At 36.7% G+C, this 26,991-nt stretch overlaps 1 long non-coding RNA gene across 1 annotated transcript in view; it reads right to left on the bottom strand.

Moving 5' to 3' along the window:
* The window catches only part of LOC119088850, a 67,128-nt gene that overhangs the window by 5,658 nt on the left and 34,479 nt on the right, over positions 1-26,991 (bottom strand). Inside the window, exon 2 of the long non-coding RNA XR_005092585.1 lies at positions 12,906-13,009. This is a non-coding gene — a long non-coding RNA (uncharacterized LOC119088850). The remainder of the gene's footprint in view (positions 1-12,905; positions 13,010-26,991) is intronic.

Genomic DNA, 26,991 nt, shown 5'->3' with positions numbered 1-26,991 from the left:
GCCTTCCCCTGTAATCAGATCGATGACTACTCTAATTGTGATCACAGGACCTTCATCCAGTAACTGATGGAAGCAAATGCAGAGATCCCACAGCTAAGCACTAATGGGAATATTATTCTGTATGCTGTAAAGGTGTGTTGCTCTGATTTGGTTGATAAATAAATGCTGATTGGACAGTAGCCAGACAGGAAGTATGATATAAGCAGGACAAGCAGAAAGGAGAATTCTGGGAGAGGAAGGCTGAGTGAAAAGATGCCAGCCAACCGTCCAGGGAACAGCATATAATGGCACACAAGTAAAGCCACGGAAAACGTGACAACATATAGATCAACAGAAATGGGCTGAGTGTAAGTGTAAGAACTAGTCAGTAGTTAGCCTGAGCTAATGGCTAAGCAGTTTTAATTAACATAAGCCTCCAGCATGTTTTACTTGGAAGATGTGAGTGGGAGAGATCTGTGCAGACCACTGGCAGGCTGGGACACAGGAAATCTTTCAGCTACAAAGCACTGCTTGGGGCTCCTGGAGTCAAGCTGAAGTGAGGGAGGGGGGATTACAAAAGCAAGCGAGGTCAAGATCATGGTGGGGAAAACCACAGAGACAGTCGATCTGAGCTAGTTCCGGGGAGCTCATGGACTGTGGACAGACAGCTGGGGAACCTGCACTGGACCGAATTAGGCCCTCTGAATATGAGTGAGAGTGGTGTGGCTTGAGCTGTTTGCGGGGCCCCTGATAGTGGTACCAGAATTTATCCCTGGTGTATGAACTGGCCTTTTGGAGTCTATTCCCTATGGAGAACCTTGCTGAGCCTGGATACAGGGGGTTGGGGCTTGGTACTGCCTCAACTTGATGTGTCAGACTTTGTTTACTCCCCATGGGAGGCCTTACTCTCTCTGAGGAGTGGATGAGGGGTTGGGTGGTGGCAAGGTGGGGGGTGAGCAGGAGGTGGAGAGGGAGGGGGAACTATGGTTGATATGTAAAATGAAAAAAAGGGGACATACAAAAAAAAATACCCAAGTTAAATAATAAATACTCATGGAACAAACCCTGGGCCTTAGAGGTGATGAGGTGCAGACACCTCAGATTTCTCCTCAAAAATAATTTTATAGAGGTGTTGTAGTACATAAAATAATCTCCACATTCAGTGGGTAAAATTCATCAGGGTTATATTAATATGGATTGTATAATAATTACCATAATCTAATTTCTGAGCATTTTTATCACCTCCAAAAGAAACCTTCTGTGGTTTCTCCCCATTGCCCTTCCAAAGTTTCTTACTGCAAGACAAAGACAAATTTAATCAATATTCATTTTTAGGATTTCTCTATTCTGGGAGATTTTATACAAAAATATAATACATCAAAAGCAACTTTAATTGTCTTGTTTGAATTAATAGGTTTCACAAGGCTCATCCATGTCATGGTATATATCACTAGTTCATTTATTTTTGTTGGCACATAATATTCCATTTTATAAACATAGAATATTTCATTATTTAGTGGTAGATACAAGCTGCTTTTCTTAGGAATACTTTCATGCAGTTTTCACACATGGGACTGCAGGCATGCACATAAAATTCCTGTTGGATATATGCTTTATGGATTTTTTGGCCATATATCTGGAAGTGGTTCTTTTGAGCTCATACATAAACATTATGTTCATGACTTTGTAGAAATGCCCAATTTTATTTTAAGTATGGCTGCCCTGCCTCAATGTATTGAGGTCCATGACACCTTCACATCATCCTGACACTTATTAACTGGCATAAATGGGCCTAGAAATCCTTGTGGCATCCCTATTTACCACTGAAGCTGGGATTGACAATGAATTGATCTGTGTTCCAATGTCAAGTTCACTCTTGACCTTCATGGAGAAAGGTAAGTGTTCTAACCTCAACTACTTAGATTGAGATTTTGGAGATGCTTGAATGTAACCTAGCACAATCACCCCACTTTCAGCCCCTGAGAATAGGGACCGTGAAACACAGACATGTTATAGACAAACTTTCCTAACACAGGTAGTTATGGATAATTGTGCTCTGGAGAACGTATCTTGGTTTTAGGATGTTTTCGGTGGTCATTAATTCATGTTGTAACTATGCTCATTCCTTTACAATGCAAACGTCACCTCCAAGTACAGCCATAGTTCCCAGCACCTGACTCATCTTCCAAGGCAATCTCTCTGTGCACTGAGGAATTGTTCTAAGCATCATGGTTTCCTTTACCTTGTGGGAAATATGGGAAAGGATCCTTTTAAGGTGCCTTAAGGTATCAAGTAAGGATGTGTTAGATCATGGGAATACAGTGAATTTAGTACATTCTTAGTCATCATGAGGGAAACATGCCCCAAATGACTTCTTATGGGAAGTGGTTACCCAGTGTGACATAATGCCACAGTGAGGGGATTAGATGATTAATACAAAGCCATGTGTGAAGCATAAATTCCAGCCTGTGACTCACTTTTCTGCAAGAACCTATAAACTAGTGGAGGAATTTGATCTGAAATTAACCTTTTAGTGTAAACCTAGATTATCCATCTCCAATATAAAGCATCCCAGCAAAAGCATGTGTTAATTCTAAGCAAAACATATCCTTGCAATCTCAGAACTTGGGCAGGGGAGACAACCAGTTACCTGTAGCTTGCTGGCTGGCCTGTCTCGCTGAATTGAACTCTAGTTTCAGTGAGGAACCCAGTCTCAAAAATAACAAATATTATACCTGTCCTCCAACAGCCCCAGAAACAAGTGCTTGCCACACAAGCACATTATACCCACACATAGGTATGGACATACATACCAACACCTACATGCACACACATACAGATATTTGTCATTTGTATTAATATATGAGTATTACAAAATCAAGAAAATGTATTTTTCTTTTGGATAATTGTACATTACACACATATACAGATATATAAATTCTGAATAAATTGTATCTTAGAGTGTGTACAAGATTTGAAATGACGTATTAGTTATTTATGATAAATTAATTATGCTGTGGTTTTAAGAAGCTGGATTCTGCTGTAGAAGTGCGGAATGATGGACGTTTGTGGTCCAAGGTTTCCCCCTGGTGGCCATGACACCATCAACATAACCACGACAGTAGATGAAGAAAGTGCTTTCCTGAAGCTGTTGTTCACAAGGAACTTTAAAATAAAAGCACAGTGGTAGCGGTCTTGGGGGAGCAATGTGCTGTAGCACCCAAGGCATCTTGTCACCAGAGCTACCTGTGACTTGTTAAGACAATATATTTCTCTTCCCATTGGAGGAGGTACTAATGATATGGCCTCATAAGAAATCCTAAAACAGTTGCTCAAGATGCTGTTCGCCAGTTTTTTGTTGAATGAATGTGGCAACAAATGAATATGGCAACAAACATTCTAACTAAATTAAAGTCAGGGCCTGAAAAAGTCTGTCTTTTGTGATGTAATTTGTCTTTATGAAATTAATGTGAGTCATTTTATTCCATTGTTTCCTGAGAAGTAGTTATCAACTTAAATTCTGTACTTTTGTGAAAAATGATTCAACAAATATTATCATTATTTTAAAGCGTGGCCTTAAGGTATGATGTCATCTAGAAAGCGTAAAGACTCTTTAAGGTCTGTTCCAAAGTCCTTAAAAAAAAAAAAAGCCTTTAACAAACTTCTTATAGGTTCACAGTACAAGAATTTGAAAGAATCTTTGATGTTTGAACTTTTGGTGACTGCCACTCACATTAATCCACATCAGTGAAGAGTGGGACAAAACCTTATCCACTCACTGCCATCTACCTAGAGGATATTCATGCAGTATACGTTTTGCAAAAACTGTTCACTGAAAATAAAACAGCACTTAAAAACCTGACTTTTTTTGCCATTCACAGAATTAAAATTCAGGGATAATTTGATGAATTCTAGGAGTGAAATGGATGCTAAGTATTATGTTATCTATATCCATTTTTTTAAAAACTTACAACTTAGAAAATAGGCGCGGGTTATTCTAAATAAGATGAATTGAAGCGGAGCCACTAACGTTGTGCATCCTAGTGCAACCTTCCTATACCTGCATCCAGACTGTCCTTATGCCTTTTCTCCATGCGTGCATTGATAAAACCTCCAGTCTCAAGTTCTCTCTCTCTCTCTCTCTCTCTCTCTCTCTCTCTCTCTCTCTCTCTCTTTCTCTCTCTCTCTCCTCTCCATATCTCCATCTCTCCTTCCCTCCTCCTCCTCAGTTCTTTTACTGAAGGCTATCATCATCCATGTTTAAATATATGCTAACTTCTAACATAACAAGCACAACCAAACCTCCCGGCTTGAGCAGACATCCTTCACAGCACTTCCCTCTTTTCACACCCTCTTTATTACCACATGCTTTGCAAAACCTTGTCCCCTGACTGACTCTATACTCATCTCCCAAGCACTCCTTAGTGTCATGGCCTTTCCCGTGGCCCCTGCCTGCTCAAGTCACCGATGACTTTTCTGAACGTCTGTATCCAGTAGCACTTTTCAGCTGGTCCCTCACGTGACATTTTGGCTGCACACAACACTGACAGGTTATCCCCGTTCCCTTTGAAAATGCTCTATTTACAACCCCTGTCCTTCCCCTGCACTTGTTTTTCCTGTGCTTCTTCTGATTGGGGGTTAATTTCCCATTTCTTTCTCTTTGTGATGTAGACTGTTAACAAAGTGTTCAGAGCTTGTGCCTGGGCTTTCTTTTGCATTCTACTTTCTCTTCTTGGCATGTTCAATCGTACACATGATTCTTTTTTTTTTAATCAACTGCATACTACTGACTCTAGGTTCACAGTCCCTCCACTTCCTCAGAACAGACATGAGGCTGAAGTGTTTGACAGTTCCATGATAACATTCATGCTACACTCGTACTGAACAACCTTTAATAGATTCTTGCTGTTTGTGGTTAAAGAACAGAATATTTCCATGTGCTCTGCAAGACCTTGCAGAATTTGTTCACTACAGAACCTTGAGGTACTTGCTTTCTTGTACTGTATCACCTCCACGACAACTTTGTTATCTGTTCTCTTTTCTCCAAGACTTTTCCTAGAAGCTAAATTCCTACTTCTGTTTCAGAGTTCAGCTCTAACGACACCTCATTAGGAAAGGTGTGTTAATTCTTTGGAACAGGTTATAAATTCTTGGGCAACTGTTATCCATTACAATTGTTCTAGTTGTGAATGAATCTGTCAGCATCATGGTACAGACTTTTTCACAGACTATTATTTTGCCCAACCCCAGATATTATTATCCCACACTTAAAAAACTGTATGGAATGAATGAAATGCAGTTTTGGCATTTATTACCCAGAAAAGCATATTCATAGCAGTCTGACACCAATGATATCAAGTCTCAGTTAAAGGACCATTTACCTTGATTCAAAATTGTATGAACTTCATACAACAAATGACTAGCTTTTCTATAACAAATAGTAAAAAGAAGTGTATAGTTAATGGCATGAAATCTTTAATTTGTCATACTGCTTGGTTATTGATATCTTGACAAAAGCCTTGATGTATCTGAGAAGAATGAACCACAATGGAGAAAATGCCTCTATAGCCCATCCTGGAGGTAAGTCTGTGGGGCATTTCATTAATTAGCTACTGATATGGGAGGTCCCAGCCCATTGGGTGTTGTGTTACCCCTAGGCATGGTCCTGCAAGTGTATAAGAAATCATACAGGGCAGGCCATGTAAATAGTACTCCTCCATGGCTTCCTCTTCATTTTCTAGCACCAGATTTCTGCCTTGGGTTCCTGCCCTGACTTCCTTTGATGATAGACTGTGATGTAAGATAAAATAAACCTCTTCCTTTACAAACTGTTGTTGGTTATGGTGGATTATCACAGCCAGAGAAACCTTAACTAAGAGTCTTGTTAAAACAACTGATATGAGAGGGTAGGAATTTGTTGTAGTTCAAATGTTAAATTTCCCCATACATTTTTATGTGTTTGACTGAAAAGTCCTCAGCTGTCTAGGAAGGTTTCAGAACCATGAGGCAATGGACCCTCACTGAAGTGAGTAGGCTATTGAGACTTTTATGAGCAGCCCTGCTATGACTTCTCTGCCCACTCCTACGTCTTCTCTGCCGTGATGGGTTACATCACTGTGGAACTTTAGACCAAAATAAAACCAACCGCTTTTGTCAGGATATTTTTATCACTGAAATAAGAAAGCAACTAAGACTGTTCTACTCTATTCGGGATCAAAAAGATCACAAAAGCAAATTTTGCTATTTTAAGAGAGAAAAAAATCATCAGCGCAGACATAGGGAAGTAGAATCTTTGCATATTGCTGATGGAAATGAACATGGCCCGATCACTGTGCGAAAAGTTATAATGATCTCTCTAGCTCAAGCCATGGCATTACTGTATGGTATACTCAAATAATTTTATACCAGGTATACTCAAAATTATTGAAATCAATAACTAGAAGAGATATTCATACAACAACATTCAAAGTACCATTATTTGCACTAGCAAAAATGAGAACAATCTGAATATCCAGAATGTGGTATGATGTGTATGATAAAATACTACTAATTTCTGAAAAGAAATGACATTTTCACATATTAAAACAGAGATAAACTGAGGCTCAAGAGATAGCTTAAGAACACCAGCTGCTCTTCCAGAGAACCCAGGTTTGATTCCCATTGCTCACACTAAAGTTCACAATTGTCATTAAATCCAATTCCAGGGGATACAATCCCCTATTGTGGTCTCCAAAAGCAACAGTCATACAAGTGGTGCATAGACATATATGTAGGCAAAACACTCATGTACATAAATTCTTTTTTTAACTTAAGAAACAAATAAATCTTGAACACATTGTGATAAATGAAATGCACAGTTTATTGTCAAATGATAATGTTTCCACGCAATTATTCCTTTTGATGTGAACAACATATTACTCTAGAGAAGTTATTATGTGTTTTCTCATTTATCCATTTATTTTTATTTCTGAGTATGCTTTCAAATTTCTATTTCACTCAAGAGAACATAATTAAGATTCCATCAGTTTCCCCACATCTGGCCAGTGGAGCCCTTTAAAGCCTGGCCTCTATGCCTGCATGACATGTTCCCACCTGCTTTTGAATATTCCATATTTTCTTGCCAAACATAACATTCCTTCATGTACTTCTGCAAACCCAGCCCTAAAACTAGTTATTTTTCTCCAGGAAACTTGATTCCTTCCAATGGATGTTAATATGACTTTGAAACCAAGACCAGTTCTAAGTGTATTTGCTGCTAACAGAGGAACAAGATCTCAGTTCCAATAATAAACAAATCTAGGAAATATGCGTATACACTGACACATGCAAATGTGGTTTTATCAGTAATTATTTCCCTGTTGGTTTCTACATAACAAAAGCTAAAAGTTCCCATTATTATTCCAAATGCCATAAAGCCCTGAGGTAATATTTTATTTGTGCTTTGATAAATAAAGCTTGCTTGGAGATCAGGGGGGAAAGGTCAGCCATTTTAAGTAAACAAAGTCAGGCAGCACATGCTCTTAATTCAATCACTTAGCAGGCAGGGTCTGTGTGTTCAAGGCCATACTAGGGAACATAGCCAAGCGTGGTGACACAAGCCTTTAATACAAGTACCAACCATAGAGACCTGGAGGTCTGTACAGACAGGCAGTGACTAGGAAGTGAGGCAGCTGGGCTAAGAGCCAATGAGAGGGCAGAAAAGCAAGGCGTATAAAGGCATGTTTAAACAGGAAATAGCTCATATTTGGAACCTGCTGAGTTGGTGAGGTAAAGTTAGCTGTGGCTCTCCATATTCCCCTGATCTCTAAGGCTTTCACCTCTATATTTGGCTCCCTGTTTTTTATTTAATAAGACCACTTAGAAATTCGTCTACAAAACCCCACAACATACACTGTTTCCTTTCCCTTTCCATACTGTAACCTCACTTCTTTAGTGGTAATAACTGTAGATGCTACTGTTATTCATGGCTACCGCACCATATTTTCTGGCATTTCTGCCCTGCTTCAGCTGGCTGCAGCTCCAGGTCCTCTCAAAATGTTCCTCTGCATCCCAGCTTCCTTGCACTAGCCTCTGCCCTCAGTGCTAAGTCCCTCTCTCAGAGCCTAACCCATAACAGAACAGATCTCCTTTCTCATTCAGGGACACCTAATAGCTGTACTGATCACTTATTCATATAAGAAGGAAGTTGGGAAAGAAAGGAAGTGAGAAGGAAAACAGGGAGAAATGGAGAAAAGGAGAAACAGAAACAGGAATGCTTGAGCCCACACTCTTACCACTGCCTCATGTAGAAAGTCAAACCCTAACACAGCTTATATCTTTGTGTGTGCGTGTTCTTCGTCTGCAGCTCCAACATTGAAAGGTTAGTGTGATCTAAAAAGGAATGAGATTTTTTTTTTATAGGCCCATGATGATTGCTGTGTGTAGAAACGTTTCCATCTAAATATATGAGAACTTTAAAATCCAGATTATTCGAAAGATGCATATTGCCTAATGTATACTTTGCAACGAAGAGATGAAGGTGGAGACTAGGAATAATAGTAAAATTATAATATAATATAAAAATGATAGTATAAAGAGTAGTTATGGAAGTTCATCCCTACCCTCAGCTAAGCTGTTCACATGTCAGTTATGCAACACTTCCTATGGCAATACAACCCTCTGGTGTGAAGTCCTTGTTGGTTTTCAGGGCTAGTTTGGGAATGCAGGGTCTCCAGAATACTAATATAATTGGCAGATGTAAACTTTTCTCCTCATCTTTATTTAAAAGATAATATTTTGGGTTTCAAAGTCTTTATAATGTTATGCAAGCCCTTATTTTTGTGTTATTCCACTGAAGATGATATATTCTCAAGGATGTATCCAACATAAATATTCTACTCTGGTATGGCATTTAGAAACCACAATGAACTTGAACAGCAATATTTAAGAACTGATAGAAAAAAATACATCAATAGACTATTCTGAGGAAAAATACACGTACTTCAAGGAGATCTTTTAATAGCATTGAGTAGTACATTTTAAAATTCAGATTTTTACCAACTATAATTTCTGAATTTTTGCCTAGGTTTTTAATCTACAATTTCTTACATTGAAACAAACATTAAAAGCATTATTAAGAGATTAAATTTGGAGGAAATCATTTAATTATTTTTAAAAGCTACACAAGCCATGATTTAGATCCCCCTCCCTAGTAATACCCTCAGTATGAAAACACTGTTTTGCTAGTAGCTTATTATTTTTAGTGGTCATGGTTTTTCCTCTGTCTCTCTTTTTAAATACTGTGAGAACACTTGACCTATCCACTGTTCTGGCACATCGTTACTGTTTCTTTGCTGACTGTGTGCAGAGTGATGCATACACATCAAATGACTAGCTCTCCTTGCAGTAAACTAGTTCTCTTTTACTTTGCACAGCTGAAACTTTAGAGTCACTGAGTAGCAACTCCGCATTTCTTTCTTTCCACAAAACTATAAAGCTACTGCTTTTTATCTCTGTAAATTTGATTACTCTAGGTACACATATGGTGTCTTTGTCATGTACTCCAGGTTTATTGAAATTGATGCATGTCACAATTTCCTCTTTGATTCTAAACACTATCCAATTCTATGTGTAGATTATGCTTCTTTATCCATCTCTCAATAGATACTTAGTTTGTTTTCATAACATATTAAATTAATAGCATCCCTATACTATAATTAAAAAGAGGAAAATACACTAAAGCAATATTCTTGGCTGCTTGTGTTCCCGATCAATTTATATATCTCATATAAGTAATTTGTTTGTTTTGCATTATGTATCACACAAAATTAAATTGATACCATAACAAGAAACAAAAATATTATAAATTTGGTGATATTAACTAAAACATTTTGAAGTAAGTATTGCGCAAGATTCTGAACTTTCTATTTGTTCTAATTATTTTTAAAACAAGACTAGAAATGGCATTTCATATACAATTTTAAAATCAGTTAAATGATTAAATTACACTTTTGCCAGCAGATATTAAATGAACTCAACTTTCATATGCCTAAAAGTATATATATATATATATATCATGGTTATTGTAGTCAATACAAGTATATATTGTTTTCTTTTTAAAAATGTTTACAAAACTTATCTCTGAGTTATGAGACCTTTTTGTACTGGTTGTGTTTGACCTAAGTAACAATGGAATTTCTCTTTGTAACACTTATGGGTTTTATGAGTGTTTAATAGCAAACTTAAGACACCTAAAATGATATAACATTTGTATAAACACCCTAGGTTACTTGCTGTTTTTCAGTTCCAAGAATGATCATGAAGGCTGAGTAACTTAGAAAATTGATGGGCAGCTGTGGTCCACTTTCATGCCATCTAAAACTTGTCACTGTGAATAGTCAACCAAATATCCAGTCGTCATTTTGTATTAAGTTTTCACTTACTAAACATTTATGTTTCTGTAAGTATCTATAGTGGGCTGGTCTGAGTCAGCTAACCCATTTTATATTAATAATAAATTGTTTGAAAATGTAACATTTTCATCCCATTCTCTCCAGAATAGATCTTATCCACTGCCTACATCCTGAATGAAAGGACTGTTGACTTAGAGTTCATGAAGGGGGAAGGAGATTCTTTCCTTATTCCATCAATAACTATTTTAAATTCATCTTCTGTTTCCCAAGGAATTATGTGACAGGAATAGCATTTTACTAACTCATGGAAAGTCTATTTAAGCTGCATCCAAAGACATCTTCATTAACTAAAAATACTAGATACCTAATGCTTTGAGCTTAGTTAATCTATCTGGCTGGAAGAACACTGCTGCAAGTGGACAAGGTGAGAAAGATGCCCTTGACTTCTTTTGTGGTTTGGGAGAAGCCCAAGTTCAGTACTGAACTCAGGAAAACTGACTGGATACGTTAATGAATAATTGTCTTCATAGATCTATTAGGATGAATGCAAAAAGGACCACCAGTACTCCTCTCCAGGTGTTATTCCCACTATCTCCTCACTTATATTTCTCCCCCCTTCAATGAATGCAACAGTGTTGTTTGGGGTATTGTCCTGTGATGGTTGTTGTATCTGAGGAAGAAGGTAATAGTTCAAGGTCAATTTTATCTGGCAGTCATCTAACAGTAGAGTGTCCTCAGAGACATGCTGGAGGCCTCTGAGAAATATCACATAGAAACACAGTACACTGAATCTAAAGAGCTGTTACTATGATGTTAAAGAACCATTTACCTGAAATATTTTTAAAACTCCCTTAGAAATTAAAGTATAAAGACAATAGCAAAGGAGAAACACTCGTATAACAGACCAGAGATATCAGACAACTCATTTTTATTTTTAAATTATTATACTTCTCTGTTTATTTCACTCATACTAAATTCAAACTGAATTCAAAGTAGGCCTAAGTTTCCTCTTAAAAAATGTTGATATTCAGTGAGGACCATACTAATCTGTGGGTATAAGGACAAATGTCTATATAGTTATATAGTTATCATAGTTAGAGATTATGCTTGTTTAGTTAAATGGGAGTTTCAAGTTCTCCATCAAGATTGATGACTTCATCGACCCTGGGTGTTTACTAAATACTGGGTATGATCTCATATTGTTGAGCAGGTCTTACCTCTAACTGGAGAGATGTGGATTATGTAGCCAGAGGCTTTAGTGCATCCTGCCTGGTCCCGCAACTGCTTATAAAATAATCACTTAGAGGGTTATATTAATTATAAATGTTTGGCCAATGGCTCAGGCTTATTACTAACTAGCTTTTTCAACTTAAATTAACCTATTTCTATTAATTTATATTTTGCCACATGGCTGTGGCATTATCGACTTCTGGCATCTTGCTCCTTGGGTATCTGAATAGTCTCTCTCGGCTCCACCCTTCTTTCGCCCCATATTCACTTTAGCTTTTCCACCTAGCAATATTATGCCCTGCCATAGGCCAAAGCAGCTTTATTCATCAGCCAATAAAAGCAACACATATTCACAGCATACAGAATGACATCCGTCATCAGGGTATCCAAGTTACATATGCCACTGTGCTCCTATTGGATTTTCATGACATGCTGGCCATTATTGTGGTTCATACACATCATAGCTGGACACAGTCTTCCCCAAGGAAGAACATACCAATTTGTTTTTCAACACTAAGTGGTTATCCCTGAAAATAGACTTAGAAGTAACATTATACAGACTGAGCAGATTGTATTTAGGAACACACACATATATATGTAACAGCAACAAATGTAAAAACAGATCATGAATATGAAATAGAGCAAGTAGGGGTACATGGGAGTCTTTGGAGGGAGAAAAGGGAAGGGGGAAATGATATTACTATATCAAAAAAATTTAAAAGAATAGCATGAATATTTCTCAAAATATTTGATACAATCAAAATAAAAAGTGTTGATGTACCAAATCTTGGATTCTGCAGCTCTAATTCATTACACTTATGTAACTGAGCATTGATCTACTATTTTTAGATACCATATGATGCATCTGAAAATAGATTTTACCTACATGGCCAATGCATTTGAAAAATTTGACAGAAAGTTGAAATGAAGATGATTAGAAGCGCTCCATATTTGTCAAGATATTTTGAGGCAAGTTAGTGAAAAAGACAGAGGATTTCTCTGTAACAAAATTGTATTTCCTTTTAAAGAGTTGTATGTGGAAGCCATATTTAGAACCTTGGTGACTAACTTTCATAAGTTCCTCATTTGGCTGCCTTGGCCTTGTTCTGAACAAGAAAGTCTGAATCTCTGAACTCCTAATGTTTCTCTCTTCTTTTATTGAATCCTTGAGTGAAAAGAATAGTTTGAGGTGGCTGCTTCTTCTGAGTGAAAGGGGTAAATCTGTTGTTTATTTGTTTGTTTGTTAATTAGATATTGCTTTCACAACTCAAGTTTCCCACTCAAGTACAGAGTATAAATACTTACTTTTTCTCATCTTCATAGACAGCAGTATGGAAAGACCTCTCTCTTGAAGTGACTGGAACCACTTGAATCCACAGGGTCAAGCATGCAGCCAACCATTTCAATGTCTAGATAGAGAGATATGTGAAATTAGTATAACTGAAACATCTTAGTAAATAGTCAAGTATCTATAAGGTGCTCTTGCAAAAAATTTCTCAATCATATTCTCACAAAGAATTATCTGTTCTGTTTTCCACTTAGCTTGTGAAAGTTTAAAATTAAAAGTGAGATTGTTTATTATTTTAGATTATATTGCTGATAGAATGATAAGTTGGCTGTTATGCCAATATAGTCTACAGTGGCTGCTGAAATTGTTTGATGTGAGTGCTCCTAATTTTCTTAATAAACTTTTCTGCTTTGTGGGATAAATCAACTATTATTTATATTGCTCTCAGGTGCTCAGAAACTTTGTCATGATTCATTTGGAGATTTTACTTTTTAAAGATCTCAAGAAGAAAAGGAAAGAGATGAGGAAAGTATAAGTCATTGAACTAAAGATAAGATTAATAGAAGTAACTGCATATCTTAGAGAATAAGAAGAGGAGAATGGGCTATATAATAGTTTTTTTTTTTTTTTACATCTCTGATTTTCAAAGTACTAAGTGAATGTACATGAGCAGTTTGCTAAATGGGTAACATCCCAAAAAGGACACAAATATGTCTATATAGTTTTATTCTTAATGCTAGAGTTACCTATAACAAATGGGAACCTCGAGAAGGTCAACAGAAATATTTTTTGTACTTCCCTTGGGAGGACCTGAGGTCCCCAAGAGAAGGTATGTGCATGCTTTTAAAAAAATGGCATTGTATTTCTATGGAAAGGCAAAAACTGACTGATGGGCTCTTTATCAGAAACAGATATCCATAACAGGAGGTGACTAATGACAACAACTAGAACATGGTGGCCACGGAAAGTGGCCTTAGTTTCTCTTAAGTATAAATGGCATCAGGAAAGGATTTATTTGGCAGATGTAAGGGTTGAAGGATTTGGGATGGTGCAGTGCCCTTTAACATGTAACAGACCAGATCATGATGGGGGAAATCTACAGAGACAACTGAATCAAGCTCTTGGGAACTCAGGAAGTTTAGATTGACATATGTTGAGCCTTCCTGGGACCTGAGTAGGCCCTCTGCATACTGGAGACAGTTGTGTAGCTTGGTCTCAGAAGGGCCCCTGGCAGTGGGATCAGGATCGATCCCTGGTGCATAAGCTGGCTTTTTGGAGCCCATTCCCTATGGTGGGACACCTTGCTCAGCCTTGATGCATGAGGGAGGGGCTTGGTCCTGCCTCAACAGAATGTACCAAGCTTTGCTGACTCCTCATGGGAGGCCTTACTCTTCTGGAAGAGGGATTGGTGGTTTGGGGAAAGGAGGCTGGGGGGAAGCAGAAGGAAGGATGAGAGGGAGATCTTTGATTGGTATGTAAAATGAATAAAAAAAATTTCTTAAATAAAAAATTAAATTAAATATAACAGATGTGAAATTATGCTTATTATTCAAATGTGTCAAAGTAATGTATTTTCTTTATTTCCAGGGATGAATTCAATTTTTGACTTGCTTCTGCCTGCCTGTTACGAATTCATTAAATGAACTCACTGTAGACCTCTGTTCTTTTCCCAACATCCCTAGATGAAATCAGCCTGGCTCATGTTTTTGTGTCAGCTTGTCCCTCTACTCCCCCAGTCCTTGACCCAAACCTGCAGGTTCACAAGTCTTTAGCCTGTCAAGGAAAGGACACATTATCCTAGTTGGTTTGAGCCTATTGGTGATAGGATGGGAGAGGTCTGTTTCTCATCCTTCTCTTCTTGGCAAGAATAGTAAATGGAACTTGCCTGTTGGTACATATTTGGTTCCCCAGCAACACCTTGGCATTGCCTCTGAAGTTCCAGGCTCTTGGTAGGATAGTTGCAACATGAATATCATATATTCTCATTGACTCAAAACAACAACAAAAATTTATTTTTCTTGTGGGTTTGCAAAGTCAAATTGGGCCATCCATCTACAGGGTGATCAGACTGGCCCTAAAGGAAACAGGACCCAGAAGCAAACTTGAGTCTGCTCTGCTCATGGTTGATGGCAAAAATCCAGGAGACCAGAAACACATTGTCTCTGACCCACTCACATTTTTTCCCGTATTTCAGTACTGAACAAGTCAAAAATCCATTGTAATGCCTAGGAAGATGGCTCTGAGTAAAGGATTTACATTATAGACACAAGGACCTGAGTTTATGACCCTGAACTTTCATAAAAAAAATTGTGTGGTATTACCCAGTTGTAATCCTAGTGTGGGAGATATGAAAACAGGCAGATTTCTGGCTCTGTAACCAGGCAGCCTGACCATAGAGCAAGTTACAGGCCAATGAAAAATAATGTCTCAAAATATAATTGGTAACATTCCTGAAGAATGAAATCCAAAGCTGTCCCCTGGCATCCATATAAACCTTCACACAAATGTGCACACACAAACATGGACCACACAAAAAAACACACACACACAAACAAACAAACACAAAACCAAAAACAAAATATTGATGCAATATCCAAAGCACTTCTGGAGAAATGGAGCAAGGGGTGGTAGGACTAGACAAATGATAAAAAGTGATCAATCTCTGTCAATAAGTTCCTCTTGAAATTCATATCCAAATATAAATAAAAGCAAGGATCAGATAATTATATGACATATCAAAACACCTTTTTTTCTTGAAAAATGAGATAACTTAGAGATATTGATGGGGCTCTATGCCAAATAATAGACTTCTAAGTAGCCAAATCGAGTGGTAAATATGTTCTCTTTTAATAAGAATTCTCCAAAGAGACTCAACCAATAGATCACAAATGATTTATAGAAAATCAACAGATGATAGTAGATAGGTAAGATAGAGGTGATAGATAGATAGTAGATAGATGAGAGATAGTAAGATAGTAAGATAGATGGATGGATGAATAAATGGATAGATGCATGGATGGATGAAACATAGAGGATAGGTAGATATATAAATACATGGACAGAGATAGGCTGGTATAGGTGGAGACAGAGATCGAGTTCTATCAGAGGAGGTATTTTTTAGGGACTTGGCTCACATGATTATGGGAGGACCAATCAGTACAATAATAGACTTTCTGCATACTTGAGAACACAGGGAACTCTTAAGAGTATCTCCTTCTACTTCTAAAGACTCAGAAACAATGAAACTAATATTACTTACTATAAAGCCTGAGAGAAGTACTGGGAGGTAGATGGACAGAGATATTCTTTGCAAAGTGAACCCTAAAGAATTTAGACTTTAGGTGCCTAAGAGCAGAAAGAGTGTGTCCCAACTCCAAAGGAGAGTGAGAATGTGAGCAAGTTTTCCTTTCCTCTGCCTCTGTGCTCAGCCTGGCTCCACAGTCAGTTACATTGGTGTCTACATAATGGTGAAAACGGACTTCTTTTTTTTTAAATTATTTCATTGATTTAGTCTCTTTCAGAATCACTTTTCTAATATCTCAATGAGGTTGGTAATAAAAATTAACCATCCCACCTACCCAGAAATCTAGGCCCAGTAAATGTAACCTGTAGCCTTAGTTTTCCTGCCTTGCCCACAGTCAGGACAAATCTTTGTCACCTGTAAGTCCCACAGCCACTCAGTCCCGACCAAGTAAACACAGAGACTTAAATTGCTTACAAACTGTATGGCCATGGCAGGCTTCTTGCTAACTGTTCTTATAGCTTAAATTCATCCATTTCCATAAATCTATACCTTGCCACGTGGCTCGTGGCTTACCGGCATCTTCACATGCTGCTTGTCCTGGCGGCAGCTGGCAGTGACTCCTTCTGCCTTCCTGTTCTTTCTTTCATACTCTCTGTTAGTCCTGCCTATACTTCCTGCCTAGACACTGGCCAATCAGTGTTTTATTTATTGACGAATCAGAGCAACACATTTGCCATACAGAACATCCCACAGCAGTAACCTTTCTGTTTAATTAAGGAAGTACTATGTAGGCATCACTGAAATAGAAGAATCTAGGATAGGACAGCACCTGTCCATAGGCATTTCTAAATTCTCAACATTCCTCCACATGGTTCTGATACCCTTTGTCTTTGGGAAAGAAACAAGACATGAAGAACATATGTCTTTTCTCCCAGACTTTCTTCCCTTGATTGTTTGGAAGTGTTCACTACATGTTGAAATTTTGATACACAGGTAGTATCCTTCTAAGATCTCTCAACTCACCACCCAGCAGGTCTATGCTGGTAAAATTTTTTCATGCCTAGATAAGCATCTATCAGAGAGAGGACACAATGGTATAGCACCAGTTTTCTGATGGAAGACAGACACATCTGTTAGGAGACTTATCCAAACTGTTTTCAAACACATGGGAGCAGTGATGAAATACCAATTCACTATGTGTGTATGTGTTATGTGTGCATGTGCTCATACATGCACAGAGAGGTGTATGTGTGTTTGCGGGGAGAGCGACCTCATTTGTCTTATGTGGAGCAGTGTGCACTTTGTTTTTAAAGTAAGGGTCTCTCACTGAACCAGGAGCATGCCAGTTCAGCTTGACTGGTCATCAAGTTATCTCCATTCCTAGTGCTAGAGTCATTGACCTGCACTATTGCACTAAGCTTTTTAACTATGGGTTTGGGGGATTGAACTCAAATCACCATGCTTTTGTGGCAAGCACTTTACATATTATGCTACAGTCCCAATCCACAGGTTCACATTTAATTTAATAACCCTCAAGAGCAGAGAGAGTTTTCACTGCAATGCCGTCTATATGCCTTTTTCTGCTCACAGAGTTTGTTCTAGGGCTAGGGAATCAAATGTGTCATCTACACAGTGTCATCATAGTATAGTATGTCATCTACACAGTGTCTTCATAACACTATACAACACCTCATAGTTCATAGAAGATTGTAACATTTTCAATTTCAGCTTTAATATTTGGAAATTTTCCTATCATGATACTAACAAATTTTTCTTTTATTGTTGCTTTTCCAAGTCTAAGCATAAAACTATATTCAAGAGAAATAGATAGGAATCATTTCTTATCCATGTAGCATCCAGAATCCTTCCATTTAGAAGCTACACATACTTCCTTCATTTGTGTATTATTTTTCCACTTTTCAAATATTCCTTGACTGTCAAATAGTGTTGGAAAGACAGGATAGTTCAACATGAAGATAATAACACATACTGATTTTGATGATTTATTTTCTCTAATTAAATATTTTCTTCCAATGATTGTAAGAATTTTAAATGTATAATATATTTTTGTAACTGTCACATACTTGCAATTAAGGAAATAACAAAATTACCTTCAGCTAGCATAACATATTTACTATTGGGATATTAAAATATCTGCAATAATTAAAGCATAGTGCAATGTATAAAACAAGATATAGGAGTTCCTTGCTGTGTTCTTCTTGAGCTAGTGGTGCTATATATGAAATACTGAAAGATATTAATAGGAGAGATTCTAGTAAATTTGTCCAATAATGTATATACTCCTTTTCTTTATTTTCTTTTTATATCTGTTTTTCTGCTTTATTCATTGGGCTTCATTTTCCACCCCCAAGAAATAATTATGTGGGTTACAGTCTCAATAATTGTATTTGTAAATAATGCCACTAAATCCAGTTTTGAAAATATTTTTATTGAGACTTTATCCTTTTGCTCTAAATCTCATTGTTAAGGAACATGCTAAATTCTATGTGAAACAATTTAAGTTTCCATACTATGTGTTTTTACTTTCACTGTGCATAGAAAGTCATGGATATCACATGCCATCTAGCACTTAATTGCCTCCATATATAAAGCTTAAAATCTAAATCCACATATCTGAGAGCTCCACCCACATACCTGCAAACTTCACAATTTCATATTTTCTTAACAGCTGAATAATATTCCATTGGGTATATATACCAAGTTTTGATTATGCATTCATCGTTGGATGGGAATTTAGGCTATCTCCAATTTCTGGTTATTATGAATAGAGCAGCAATGGGCATGATTAAGCAAATATTTCCACTTAAGATGTACAGTCTTTGAGAATATGCTCAAGAATAGTATAGCTGCACCCTCTGGTAGATTGCTTTTCAGGTTTTTCAGCAACTTCCACACTAGTTTCCACAGGGACTATATCAGTTTGTACTCATACCCATAATGAATAGGTTTTCCTGTTACCATGCATCAGCAGCAGCATGAACTTATTTATTTTTGATCTTGGTCATTCTGACTTGGGTAAGATGAAATCTCAAAGTTGTTTTAATTTTCATTTCCCTGCTGGCTAAGAATGTTAACATAACATTTTAAAATTGTTTCTCAGCCATTTTTATGACATCCTTTGAAAACTCTACTATTGGATTACTTTTATTGGATGGATGGTTCAGTCTATAAACAGGAGCCTATACCTAGCATTAGATTGTTATCAATGAAAGGAGAAGTGGGGCAGTGAGAGATAAATAATGCACATGATAAGATGATACAGAAAAGAAAATCCAGTCTCCATTTCTATTGCACTTAACAATCACTGGTCCTGTGCTCATCACTTAATTCAATATTAAGTTCACTTTAGCCTTTTGTGATCTATGTTCCAACCAGTTTGCTAGAGGAACTTACTTCCATATACACAATGTTATGCTGTAGCTAGAGTTTTCCTGCCTTGCTCACAGTCAGGACAAATCTTGGTCACCGCAGTCCACATCTGCTCAGACCCAACCAAGTAAACACAGAGACTTTTTTTGCTTACAAACTGTATGGCCGTGGCAGGCTTCTTGCTAACTGTTCTAATGGCTTAAATTAATCCATTTCCATAAATCTATACCTTGCCATGTGGCTCGTGGCTTACTGGCATCTTCACATGCTGCTTGTCCTGGCGGCGGCTGCAGTGACTCCTTCTGCCTTCTTTCTTTCTTTTATCCTCTCTGTGAGTCCCGCCTATACTTCCTACCTAGCCACGGGCCAATTAGTGTTTTATTTATTGACCAATCAGAGCAACACATTTGCCATTACAAAACATCCCATAGCATTACTACCTCAACTTCTCCTTTTATTTAATAGAGTCCATTCCTCTTCTAAGAATTTTAATCTATTTGTAGATTGCCTCAACTTTATTTGTTATTTTAGCTTCAAATTGCTAGGATGACAGTTTTTCCAAGGAGGTTCAGTGGAGAGAATACAAAGATAAAACTCAGAGAACAATGAGGTACAAAAGCTTGCAATTGAGATAAAGGAAATAAATGAGTGACAATATTTTATTACATGAAGTTTAAACATTTTTTTCCAAATTTATCAAAAAAACTTAATTTATCACAGGAAAAGTAAAAATACAGATCTTTTTCATTGCTGTGAAATAGCTTAGTTTGTAGAGTACTTGTCAAACATGCTGGAAGTTCTGACTTAAAATCCTCAGCATACCATAGAACAGAGTATGGTAGTGCAAACTGGAGAGAAAAAGGGTGTGATTAAAAGTCCCAGGCCATTTTTCTGATACACAGCAAGTTTGAGATTAGACAAAGATACATGGAACCCTTCTCAGTAAATAATAATAATAATAATAATAATTAATAATAATAATAATAATAATAAATATACAGGATTTTAAGTAAGAAAAGTAGTTTACCCAATGAAATTAAATATTTTGAATCTTCGCTAGATTGTAATATGCTTTAAAAAACCAATTATTCTAAAATTTAAGTGATTTTGATTATTATCAAAATATTACTGTTAACTATTTTTATAAATATTAGATTAACAATGCAAAATATTTTTATTAATTTTTCTTTGAAAATTTAATGCAGTGTGCTTTGAGCATATCACCCCCAACATCTCTTGCTAGCACCATCTCTACTCTTCCATGCCATTCCTTCTCTACTTTGAGATTTTTTTCTTATTTCTTCTTTTCTCTATTAAGTCTAGTTTTTGTTGCCTAGCCAGTCTTTGGTTTCTGGCCTGACATGGTGTTTGGTCAGGCTATCAGAAGTCACATCATTAAATAAAACTGATACTCCTTCTCCCAGTAGCTCTCAAATTCCAATAGCTCTTCAGCTAGTGATGGGACTGTGTGTCTACTCTGTACTAAGACATTTCTGGGATGGAACTTGAAAAGACCTTGCACATGCTCTTACAGTCACTGTGAGCTAATATTTGCATCTACCCTGTTATGTGTGGGGATAAAACTGTTCCCTTGATATTATCTACCACCTCTGGGTCTTGTAGTATTTCTGCCTGCCTGTTCCACTAAGATCTTTGAAACTTGAAGGGAAGAGTGTTATATGAATGCCTAATAAACACTAAATTTGATAATTTGGGGAGTCCCTGTGTTGATGTCCATCTGGTGAAAGGAAAAGTTCTTCTGATGAGACATGAGAAATGTTCTGATTCATGGATATAACAATGGGCCATTAGAAAACATTTTAATATATGTCTAGTTAGTAGATATAGTATTGAGTTTTCCCCTATGACCTATCTAGCTAAGGGTTCTTCACCCTTTCAATAGTGACAGGCATGGCTTCCATCTCATGGAGAAGGACTTTGATCCAAGTAGAATGTGGTTGATTACTCTCATAATATTTGTTTCACTTTTGTACAAGTGGGATCAAGTTATCTATCTAGGCAGTATTTGTTGTAATTTGAAGAATCCTCAGCTGAGTAAGCATGGGGCTTTTCTCTTCTCCAGTAGCTTGTATATCACATTCCAGCATCCTGAACGAGGAGGAATGATGTTTCCATATTCTTAATGCTTCCATATACTACAACTCAAGTGTCTGGTTTCTCAGCAATAAGGTCTTATTGTCAATATCTGGAGTGGGGGTAGAGGGTCACAGAGAGGAGTATTGGAACTGTGGAAATTGTTTGTTGTTTTCAATAAGAAGTGTATATATGCTGATGATGGGAACTGCCACTTCCAGGCTCCCTTTCTCATTATTAAAGATAATTTAGGAAATGCCACTTTATATACTTAAGACATATTGAGCTTATTGAGCTTTGAATTGTATTTTAATCAGAATGGCCCATTATTAGTATGCCACTCTCCTGAAATGCTTAGGTTCCATGTCTTAGTTATGCAGGTAGAAGGCTTAAGAAAATGTACAAAGCTATGAGAAAACAAATGAACTAATATTATTCGTATTTATTATCATTTATTTTTATTATATTGCTTTTTATTTTACCAATTACTTTATTCTGGATTCAAAAATTCAGTGTTATTCCTTTTCCACCTTATTATTTATGTATATAAATAAGAAATATGTTTCAATTATTTATTTTACAAAAGCTAGTTTTATGTACTTCCTTTGAAATCAACATAACTGCCTTATCTCCTGTTAAGCCAATATCCTTGGATTTAATGAAAACTTGTCAGAACATGCACTCAAGAATTTAGCATTTAATAACAATATAAATTTTCTTCTGGTACTAATTCTACTTTTGATATGTTATAATAAATCAAATTTGTGTTCTTCTCCATTAAATCAGATAAAGCAAAGAAATTATAAATACAGAGAACTGAAGAACTTTAAATTATCTTTATATTTGTGTGTATTGATTTTAGACAATGGTGTTGACTATAGGCTTCAATACAGAAAAAAATGAATTTTTCTCAAGAGTGGTTTATCCTTAAGTCACTATGAGGTTTCTCACTCTGTTATCTTGAGAGTTTTGATTTAGAAGAGTTCACATCCAAGGGATGGAATTCTCTTAAATTTTACTATTTGTAGCACATTTATAGACAGATATGAAATCATGTAACAATATTTGACTGTTCTTTCATATGATAATCTTCAATCTTCAAGACAATCACCTTCTCTTGTAGCTCTGCTGTATACTTACATTCTTTTATAAACTTCTTATCATCTCCAGTTATTGAAATATAGCCTAGCCCTTGTCTTTTCTTCTACAATTTGTGTGTTCTCAGTTCTTTCAAGTGATCTTCATATGGTCTTTTAATGTCCTGACTATGGGTGGCTGTGATGACTGTACAAATGAGCTCTATGTTATCAGGGTATTGGACTGAATGTCATTTAAGAGATAGAAATAGTGTAATTCCTCTCATCTCCATTATTTAAGTAACTATACCATTCCCTAATATAAAACAGAGAAGAATGAATGATCACACTAAGTTTATATTTCAGTAAGACATAAAAGGGAATTTTAGTGGTATGACTTCACTGAAATATCCCTAACTCTGTGATCTTCTTATGTACACAAACATAAACCAAAGCTGCATTGCCCTTACAGTTGAACACATCCTAATTTCCAAGATAAGGACATACAACGGTAGGAATTTGCTGAATATCTGAACTAAAAGTTCACAGGAAAAGTTAACCACACCTTGTAAAGAAGGAATGCTTAATCAAAATTAGATTGATGCATTGTTTTTCTCTGTCCTGGTCTTGAGACTAGGCTTTCATTATGGTTGGTTAGTTCTTCAGTTGTTTTATTTCCTATTTATCTATGGAACAGCTGATTTTGAACACTTTGAGTTTTTGAAAGTGATGATTGTGAAACAGAAAATGAATATCCAGGAGATACATGTTTGAACTACGAAATTTGAGTTATTGTTTGACTCTACCTTCAGAGCAGACAATTTTATTGTTTGTTGATAATCACTTCAGTTGGATTTGAATTAAGCAATGTTTACACAAGTTCTTATTCTAAGATATTGACTTTCCAGACACCCTGGCTCCAAGAACCCAAATTATGCTACCAAAAGTTATAAAAGACTCTTCATTACAGCTATATATTAGTAGCCCACATAAAAACAACTCTTCTATAAATATGGATTTAGACCGTACTTTGGTTGATTATATTTGTTGTGTCTCAGCAAAAGCATTGTGTGTGTGGTCTTGGTTTTGGTCAAGCATTTACTAAAAAGATGTTGAAAGCAAAGCACTATGTTGTAAACACTTCTGAGAATTACTAAAGTTTACTATATCATTTATATCTGAAAGATTTGTAAGTGGTATACCTTTGGTGTGAGATATTTCAGATATGGACACAAGTAGTGATACAGCTTCACATGTTACAATAGATCCCATGTTTCCATGAGACATTGGATAGGGATGATACTATTTATAGTGTTAGTTCTTTCACTGAAGGCTGTGAAAGCCCCTTAGCCCAGATTTCCTGGGGGAAAAAACAATCCTGTTGTAGGAAATGAGTAGTGGGAAAGTGTAGGTTTGATGTAGCAGAGGAGAGGAATTTTTTTTTTCTGGTGCTTGGCTCATTCCCCATGTCTAGGCATAGAAATGATTATGCAGAGTAAACACAGCTACAGTTACTTTTGGTTCCAAGTTTTCTGTGTGGCCATTCTCTTTTCATAGATTCATAGTAACACTAAATATTGAGACAATGGGTTGCCTCCAAGTAGCACCTAATTATCTATACCCACTCAGGGATATATATTTTTTAATTAACTTTTTGTAGATAGGTCTTACTATGTAGCTCAGGTTGGCCATTCTCCTTTCAAGTACTTTGATTATAGGTATGTGCAGTTATGTGATCTATGTGTGCCCTAATAAAATTTGCCTGAAGATCAGAGCACAGAACAAGCAACAAGATTAAATATAGATGCCAGACAGTGGTGGCACACACCTGTAATCCTAGCGTTTAGGAGGCAAAGATACTAGATTACATAAAATTGACTCAGTCTAAAAAAGAAATAAAGCCAGGCAGTGGTGGCACACACCTTTAATCCCAATGCTTGGGAGTCACAAGCCTTTAATCCCAGCACTTGAGATCTCACACCTTTAATCCCAGTATTTGGGAAGCACACAAGCCATTAATCCCAGCACTAGGAAGGAAGTGATGACTGGGCAGAGAAAGATACATAAGGCTTGAGGAGACAGGAACTAAAAGCTTTCTTCCTGGAGAACTTTTTAGGCTGAGGAGTCCTAGAGGTAAGATGTGGCAGTGGTTTGTTCCTTTGTCTCTCTGATCTTCAGGCAAATTTTATTAGGGTACACAATATATAACCACACTTGTGCTCATATTTTTCTGTTTAATCAAATAAAGTCCATACATCCTAAAGGGAAAAATGTATCTAGTAGAATCAACAGAAAGAAAAAGGTTGCAATTTCATCTTGGAATACAAATAGATCTCAGGTTTGATCAAGAACCTTACACTACTGCAATGTCTGTTTTTGAATGAAGGTCATGAACCCAGTGATGGTTACATCTCACTGCCCACAATAGCTGTTTTTGATATACTACATATTACTAAAATGCCTGAGTCATCATTTTGAATATCATATGTTATATTTGCACAGAAAGGTTATGGAGCTTTAATCAGATATGGAACCAAGGGAGAACCAGTGCTAATAAATCCTTCTTTGCTATCATTGATCCATATCACAGACACCAGTGCATAAATGTTTGCATCCATTTCACTCTTCAGTCCTTCAGCAGTGTGTAGTCATCTGGAATAGATAATCAATTCATTTACTTAATAATAAACGATGACATATTTTCACTAAAATATCATAAGTCAGAATTCAGTCACTGTTTAGGAAACAAGATGGATTAGCTACTTCAATGAAAATAGGTGTGATGTGTAGCAGAAGGTGTCATTTACACACTTGAATAATAGCAACAGATGACAAGTGGCACAGTAAAGTAGCATTATTTATGTGTAGAGATCCTTTAAATTATGTTGAGTACAATACTGTTAATTGTTTCATAGTAACATTTTATTTAAATTGAAATACCCTCTCCTGAAGGGGGTTGGGAGACTTACTAGTCTCAGAAAGCTATGAAAATTTACAAGATTCCTAAAGTGGGTAAAGCTTAACAGATTCATGAAGCCACTCCCTGAAGTTGTATAAGCAGTAAAGAACTTCTTAGTAGAGGATACTCTGGTGAGGCACCACACAGACTGGGCCTAGAACAGCATTTACTCAGCTTTTATTAGTTACCCTTGCCAGGGCAAACTTTTCACTTATTCACCTGGGTTCCTCTTGTTCCTAATTTTAAGTCCATTAAACTTATTGATTCATCCACCTAGACTTGTGTAGAGTTACTTATTTAGTCTGTCATTGGCCTGCTATTTATAGTGACCAGAGACATTTTTCCATGTCCCTCAAGGAAAAGTCACACAATAGAATCCTAAAATTAGATTCCCAATACCTCTTTCTAAAAGGTAGGGCTCATAGTCAATAGCCTCTTTTCCTTGATTCGCAGGATGGCTAGCAACTCTTTTACTTTCTGGTCCTTCCTAATTAGTAACAATATAACAATACACCAATTGTCTGTATCTCTTAGCTGCCTTTTGATCTGGCCCAGGAGGCTTTTGTTCCATAATGAATTTATATTCAAAAGTGTCCAAAATGTCCTGGAAGCAGTTCTATCTTTTTCTAGGTTCTTCAGAAAGAAAGAGCTGTTACAGATCTAGAGCCAAGCCAAATTTTAGACAAGGCCAAAATTTGAAAAACTTATAATCAGCACTATTTTGATCAAAGAAAACACTTCACACAGAAAGCACAGACAACTAAAACATTCTCCACACCAAGTTATTTAATTTAATACAAATATCAGCATCAAGAAATATTCACAGGCTATAAAGCTCAGGAACTAGAATAGCTTAGGACACCTTTATCTGCTCTGTTAGGTTTAGGCAGAGTTTTTCATCAAACATTGTTTAAGAATCAAATATTAATTTCATATTGATTCCATCACCAGGATATTATTTATAAGTTCACCATGACTTCTATACAAAAACCATAGGCTGAGAAATGAACTGTTTCATGGCTCTGGATATTGGTGAGTTTGGATCCTCCTGAAGGCTGAGTGTCTACCTCTTATAGGTGTCTCCTCTACACAGGTTCTAGATTTAGTGGGGCTCTGAGGATCAATCTGGTATATGACTCTCTTCTACCTAGGTTCTCTGGTGTGCTGTGGGCTGTGAAGGTATGTCTCTTTTATCTAGTATCCTGGAGTCTCTTGTCTATGTTTGATACCCTGTGCTCATAATACATCATCTTTCATCCCACATAATATTCAATGCACATGTTTATGTCCAACATAACTGTCTTATGAGGACATTCTTCATATTGGATTACAAGCCCGCT

The sequence above is a fragment of the Peromyscus leucopus genome, chromosome 12, assembly GCF_004664715.2.
Source record: "Peromyscus leucopus breed LL Stock chromosome 12, UCI_PerLeu_2.1, whole genome shotgun sequence".
NCBI classification, from domain to species: Eukaryota; Metazoa; Chordata; class Mammalia; order Rodentia; family Cricetidae; genus Peromyscus; species Peromyscus leucopus.
The sequence above is the reverse complement of the archived record's forward strand: the minus strand, read 5'-3'. Positions and strand labels throughout refer to the sequence as shown.